Source organism: Bombus huntii, unplaced genomic scaffold, assembly GCF_024542735.1.
Source record: "Bombus huntii isolate Logan2020A unplaced genomic scaffold, iyBomHunt1.1 ctg00000178.1, whole genome shotgun sequence".
NCBI classification, from domain to species: Eukaryota; Metazoa; Arthropoda; class Insecta; order Hymenoptera; family Apidae; genus Bombus; species Bombus huntii.
In genome coordinates this window covers 55,001-62,500 of record NW_026099415.1, presented here as the reverse complement: position 1 = coordinate 62,500, position 7,500 = coordinate 55,001, and positions in this window count along the sequence as shown.

Genomic DNA, 7,500 nt, shown 5'->3' with positions numbered 1-7,500 from the left:
TCATGGGGCCAGATGTCACCTGCCTCACTGTAGAGGCACGAGTCAGAGTGCTGGCGGCTCGCACAGATGCGAAACCTGCTCCATGAGTTTTGGGACGCTTAGAGGGCTGTCTACCCACGAGCGGCATGCGCACCCTGCCGTAAGAAACGTCAAAAGAAGGGGAACGGACCCCCCTGAGAAAAAATGGACGTTGGAGGAGTTGGCCCAATTAAGGGAACTTTGTGAGACCTATAAGGACCACAAATTCCCCAATAAAATGATAAGCGAGATCCTCACCAGCAAGACGATCGACCAAATCAGATATCAGCGAAAGAAGCTGAGACTGATTGGTGAGGAAACAGAGCCAACTCAGGTGACAGAGGGAGGGTGCGATCCCGTTGATCCAGGCAATGCGTGTTTTGAAGAGCCTGGAATCAGCGGTTCAGAATATCAAGAGTGGAAACTCCAATTGGAGTCCGCTATTTCGACACAAGTCGAGGTGCCACCTGTTTTAAGGTGGGTCCACACTCGACTGATGACTATCTGGGTCTCTCTCAAGGGAAATAGGGAAGCCCTTGAGAGCGCTATAAATGATTTTATAAAATGCACGCTCTATGGAGCTTTACAAGAAATTAATAAAAACAAAAAGAGGGCAAGAAACGAAAACAAAAAACGGATTGCACACCAAAATAGCAATAGAAAGAACAGAAACGCTAGAAAGAGATACTCCTTCGCACGTTGCCAGGAGTTGTTCACTGAAAATCCAAAGAGGTTGGCTGATGCTGTTATAAACGATGATCAGGCCTTCCTCCAACCGGCTAGGGATCCACCTAGTGCTGAGGAAGTGAAGGGACTCTACGAGGATCTATGGGGCCAGACAGGACCTGTCGAAGTCCCTGTCCCAGGAGGTAGAGCCCCCGAGCTGTCCTTATGCGAAATCTTCCCGCCAATTGCTGTTGAGGATGTGGCGGAGAAACTAAGTAAAATAAGAATGAAGGCTGCGGCAGGACCGGATGGTTTCCAGAAGGAACACCTTCTGATCCCCGGCCTGCCTATAATATTAACTAAGCTATACAACATCTTGATTTATTATTCCTATTTTCCTCCTATATGGAAGGAAAATAGAACAACATTAATTCCAAAAGCAAACAAGAATAGCAGCCTGGTCGAGAATTGGAGGCCAATAACTATTGGCCCCATTCTCGGCCGTATTTTCTCCTCCATTATTGACGGGAGGATAAGAAGGGGCATTGTATTGAATCCAAGGCAGAAAGGATTCACCGCCGAGAGCGGCTGTAAAATTAACATAGACCTGTTGAGCGCTGCCTTGGATCATAGTAAGAAAAAGAAAGGCGGGATATTCACAATAGTGGATATCTCAAAAGCCTTTGATACAGTGCCTCATTCGGCAATTGTTCCCTGCCTGAGGAGGAAGGGAGTGCCGACCCCCATTACCGACTTGATTGGTTGTATGTATAGTGAGGGCAAGACAGCGATCAAGACTAAAAATAATATGGGGGTCGAGATTACGATCCTCAGGGGAGTTAAGCAGGGCGACCCTTTGTCGCCGCTGCTATTCAATCTGTGCTTGGAGCCACTGCTGGATTTGATCGAGAATCAAACCAGGGGGATAAACATAAATGATTCACGGACGATCCCTGTACTGGCTTTCGCTGACGACGTAGTATTGCTCGGCGCTGATATCGGGGAAGCGCAGCGCCAAGTGGATATGCTCGACGAGTATCTGAATGGCCTCGGTATGACCATCTCCCGGGACAAAAGTCAGATATTTCAAATAGTCGCAGAAAGACGAACTTGGTTCGTTAAAGAACCAAAAGTTAAACTTGGGAATAACACCATCCCAACAGTCGATCCCGACGAGGCCTTCAGGTACCTAGGCGCCAAAATGGGGCCATGGAAGGGCATACACTGTGGCGTAATTGTTCCCGAGCTGCTGAGTGTGGTGAGGAGGGTTAGAAAGCTCTCTCTCAAACCATGCCAGAAGCTAGAATTGATCATAAAGTACATCTTTCCCCGATATATCTATAACCTACTCGTAAACCCGCCGAGCGACTGCGTTTTAAGATTGCTGGACAGCGAAGTCAGACAGGAAATAAAGGCCATATTTCACCTTACGCCTTCAACGGCCACTGGTTTTTTCTATGCCCCCAAATCCTGGGGCGGTTTGGGGCTGCCAAGATTTGAACACATCGTCAAACTTGGCACCCTTAAAAGTGCTATTAAAATGAAAAGCTCGATCGATCCGGCGGTGTCCAGCCTGATTGATGAGAAATGTAACGATAAACTTAAGAAAATGGCCAACTCGCTGAGGATCAATTGGCCAGCCTCAGTAGAAGACATTGAAAGGGCCCGAAAGAGATTAAAAGCAGAACATACTAAGCAATGGGCAGAACTGAGAAGTCAGGGGCAGGGCGTACCTGACTTCTCGAGAAACAAAACTGGCAACGTGTGGCTTGAGGAATACGAACTGCTCAGGCCATCGAGATTTATAGATGCCCTCAAACTCAGGACCAATACCGTTGGAACAAGAACAGTACTGGCACGGGTCGACAAAAATTTGGACATTAACTGTAGAAAATGTCGAGCCCAGCCCGAGACACTTGGACATATACTCGGGCTGTGCCAGTACACGAAGGGCCTGAGGATGAAGCGGCATGATGAGGCAAAAATGACCCTTGCCGAAAGTTTACGAGCTAAAAATGAAGTTTTCGTTGAACCTACGCTCCGGGTGGGAGGTGATCTTTTCAAGCCGGACCTCGTAATCAAAAACGAGGAAAGGGTTCTCGTGGTCGACGTTACCGTCCGCTACGAGAATAAGGATTACCTCTCGCGAGCGGAGAAAGAAAAGGTCAACAAGTATCAACCGTGCCTCGAACACCTGAAGGCAAGATTCAATGTCGGCAAGGGTGAAGTAATACCGGTGGTCTTGGGCAGCCGTGGCACCATTACGCCTTCCACGGAGTATAACCTCAAGAGATTGGGTATCGGAAATAAAACAATAAAGACGCTTGTTATGAATGTCCTGAGAAGCTCCATAGAGATGTGTAACATATTTTTAGACACATAAAAGTAGACCCAGCTTTTAACATTATTTATTTATTTATTTATTTATTTATTTATTCAATATCATTTATTTATTAACGCATTACGTCCAAGCAATAAATCAAATTTGCTGTAACCTTCGGGTTACAAAGCAAATATATTATATTTTATGTCCCTACGAGGGGGATAAACCTCGGAAGTATGGTCCTCGTATCGAGGACCACAGATTTTAGCCAAATGCCTCGTCATCTAATTAGTGACGCGCATGAATGGATTAACGAGATTCCCTCTGTCCCTATCTACTGAGTCCACAAGATGGCGGCATACTGAGTGCACGCGTTCACGTCGCTCCGTACTTGGTGTTCGAGTTCTTGCGGAAAAGCAAAGAAATCGGGCGAGGAAATAACGCAAAAGTGGAGTGAAAGTGCTTGGGAAGAAAAGTAGTAATAAAGAACAGTGGAGATCGCTTTTATAGAAGCGTGAGAGCACATAGAAAAACGTGGCAGAGGTTAGGGCAGAGTGGAAGACATCTTGGGACGCGCGACTGCAGCGCCGCCGCACGGGCTACTTTGCAACTGCGCGCCAACGTTCGTAAAGCAACACGCCGCGGGCCTAGCGTCCGCGTTCGTAAAGCAATACGCCGGGGGACTCGGTGCAGGTGTTCGTGAAGCCGCTCGCAGCGGTACCTAGTGTATCCGCGTCCGCAAAGCAACACGCTGCGGTCTATGTGCCACGTTCTCAAAGTGACACATCAAGACACAGCAAAAAAAAGCAGCCAGTTTTGAAACACAGAGAAGTGCTAGTGCAAGTGATCGACTAGTGCCGTCATTACGCCTTCGGACTTAGAGCCCAGGCGAGTAAAACAATACGCCGCTGGGACTTTGTCCCGCGCGAGTAGATAAATAAAAGCAATACGCCGCCGGACTTAGTGCCCGCGCGTGAGGAAAATAATAGTGCGGTGCAAGTGCGAGTGCTTGTCTAGTGCCGCCGTTACGCCTTCGGACTTGGTGTCTGTGCGCGTAAAACAATACGCCGCTAGGACTTAGTGTCTGGACGCGTAAAGCAATACGCCGCTGGGACTTAGTGTCTGTGCGCGTAAAACAATACGCCGCTGGGACTTGGTCTGCGAGCGTAAAGCAATACGCCGCTGGGACTTTGTCTCATGCGGTAAAGCAATACGCCGCCGGACTTGGTGCCCGCGCGTGAGGAAAATAATAGTGCGGTGCAAGTGCGAGTGCCGGGCTAGTGCCGCCGTTACGCCTTCGGACTCGGTGTCTGTGCGCGTAAAACAATACGCCGCTAGGACTTAGTGTCTGGACGCGTAAAACAATACGCCGCTGGGACTTAGCGTCTGTGCGCGTAAAACAATACGCCGCTGGGACTTAGTGTCTGGACGCGTGAAGCAATACGCCGCTGGGACTTGGTGTCTGTGCGCGTAAAACAATACGCCGCTGGGACTTGGTCTGCGAGCGTAAAGCAATACGCCGCTGGAACTTTGTCTCGTGCGGTAAAAGCAATACGCTGCCGGACTTAGTGTCCGCGCGCGAGGAAAATAATAGTGCGGTGCAAGTGCGAGTGCCTGTCTAGTGCCGCCGTTACGCCTTCGGACTTGGTGCCTGTGCGCGTAAAACAATACGCCGCTAGGACTTAGTTTCTGGACGCGTAAAACAATACGCCGCTGGGACTCAGTGCCTGTGCGCGTAAAACAATACGCCGCTGGGACTTAGTGTCTGCGCGCGTAAAACAATACGCCGCTGGGACTTAGTCTGCGAGCGTAAAGCAATACGCCGCTGGGACTTCGTCTCGTGCGGTAAAAGCAATACGCCGCCGGACTTAGTGCCTGCGCGCGAGGAAATAATAGTTCAGTGCGAGTACAAGTGCGTGACTAGTGTCGCCGCTACGCCATCGGACTTAGTGTCTGTGCGCGCAAAACAATACGCCGCTGGGACTTAGTGTCTGTGCGCGTAAAACAATACGTCGCCGGATCTTAGTGTCTGTGCGCGTAAAATAATACGCCGTTGGGACTTAGCCGCGCAAATCCACCTTACCACCGGTGGAATAAGATACCGACGGTGGAATAAGTTACCGACGCCGGGACAGGTTACCGACGGTGAGACAGTTAACCAGCGGTGGGTCTTACCGACGGTGGGCCTTACCGACGGTGGGACTTACTGACGACGGCGGTAGCGGAAGCGCCGACGTTCCGAAGATAAAAGGTTAAAAGAAAGAAAAGAAAGATCAGAATGGCTACGAAGGGTCAATCCCCAATTGCTACCAAAGCAAGAGTGGTTCTCCAACCACTGAAAACGCAAAAGGTGGAGGGGAAAAGCCCGCTGCAGGAGAAAAGAAAGCGAACAGAGGAGAAAGAAAAAGGAGAAGAGGCGAAGCAGCAGCAATCGCCCGTAGCAGCAGACGAACCCCGTGCCGTGCCCGACTTAAGAGCACAGGCAGGGGAAATAGAGAAGGGCGTGTTAGCCTTCTGTTTGGATCCAAACAAGAAAGTAAATAAGGAGCAAACCGCAACTATCATGCGGTACTTCCGGGACATGAGAGGGATAGTGGAAGAGCTCCTACTCCACAATAGCTACCTCACCGGGAAGCTGGATCAGAGCACCGGTGCGGTAAAGAAAGAAATGGCGATACTGAGTGCCGTCAACAAGACGCTGCAAACCAGCAAGCGGCTTGAAACGGCAGTAAAGACAAGGATGGAGCCAAAACTGCCCTCCTACGCGGAAAAAGTCAAGATGAGGAACAGCATAGTGGGACAAATCTCAGTCAAACCACCTACAAACGCGGTGATAATCCGACCGGAGTCTTCCGACTCCGAGATAAAGACGAGCGAGGAAGCACGGGAGGCAGTCTTCACGCTGGTGAACCCACGTAAGAGGGGTATCCAGATCACCGCAGTGAAGAAGATCAGCGGAAACGGGCTAGTAGTGGAAACAGCGAACCCCGAAGGCCTAAAAGCGTTCACGGAGAACGCCAAGCTAAAGGAGGCCGGCCTAAAAACCAGCACACCGCAGAGGAGGTTGCCCCGGGTAATATTGTACGATGTACCGCGGGAAATGCCGGAGAAGGAAATAACGGGCTGTATCAAGAAGCAGAACCAGGAGCGGCTAACAGATGAAGACGTCGCAGCCATTAAATTCTGCTTCAGAACAGGCCGCAAGGACTCCCAGGAAACTAACTGGGTACTGGAAGTACCCCCCCAGGTAAGAGATAAATTATTAACCGGCAAGATATTCATCTCGTGGAATGCTTGCCGGGTTCGGGATTACATAGCCGTCAGCCGCTGTTACAAGTGCCAAGGCTACGGGCACGTGGCAAAATACTGCCGCTTGGGCTACGAAATCTGCGCACACTGCGCAGAAAGCGGACATGGCACTAAAGAGTGCACGAACAAAAACAAGAACGCCGGCTGCGTTAACTGCAAGAAGGCAGGGAAAAAAGGCGATCACGCGGCCTCTAACGTAGACTGCCCTATGTACAAAAAGGCGCTGGAAATAAGTATTGCACGGACGACCTATGAATAAAGCCCCAAACAAGAATGGAAGAGGACATGGGGGTAGAAGGGGTATAAGGATCCTGCAGCACAATATGCAGCGTTCCAAAACCGTCCCCCACGAAATCAGGACGCAGATGGAGGCTGATGGCGACGAAATCTTGCTAATGCAAGAGCCATACAGCATTGACGGAAAAATACCCGGACTCGGAACAGGAATTTCGATCGCCTGTCGAGGATCGAAGGGCGACCCACCAATGGCCGCAATAGGAGTTAAATCGAAGGAGCTAACGCCGCTCGAAATCGCCGGACTATGTACAACGCACTGCGCTTGCGTACAAGTAAGCGACGGAGAGACGGAGATATACTTCGTCAGCCAGTACTTTCCGCCGACCGAGAACATCGAAGTCGGCCTCGAACAATTAGATAAAGTACTGAACAGGCTAAGAGGAAAGAAGGCCATCATTGGCCTGGACTCCAACGCCAAGTCTCCGCTGTGGTGCAGTAAGGACATCGACGACAGAGGTGAGGCCCTGGAGGCTATCATTGCACAATATAACCTCCACATCCTCAACAAACCGGGACAGGCGTTCACATTCGAAACGACTAGAGGGCGATCGAACATAGACTTGACCATGACGACTCCGGAAGCAATACCGCTCGTGAGGGAATGGAAAGTACACGAGGACGGAACCTCCAGTGATCATAGAATACTGGAGACGCGTCTCGATTTTAACGAAGGGAGCACTCCGCCGCAGCTTCAGGAAAGGAGATACAATACTCGGCACGCCAACTGGGAGGTTTTCCAAAGAGTGATCATAGAGGAGAAGAAGACACTCCGGGAGAAAACCCTCCGGCAGCCGAGCGAGGTTGAACGAATGGCCGAGCAGATGCAGGAAGTTCTCATAAGAGCCTGCGATGCCGCCATCCCGAGGAAGAAATGGTATCACAGATCG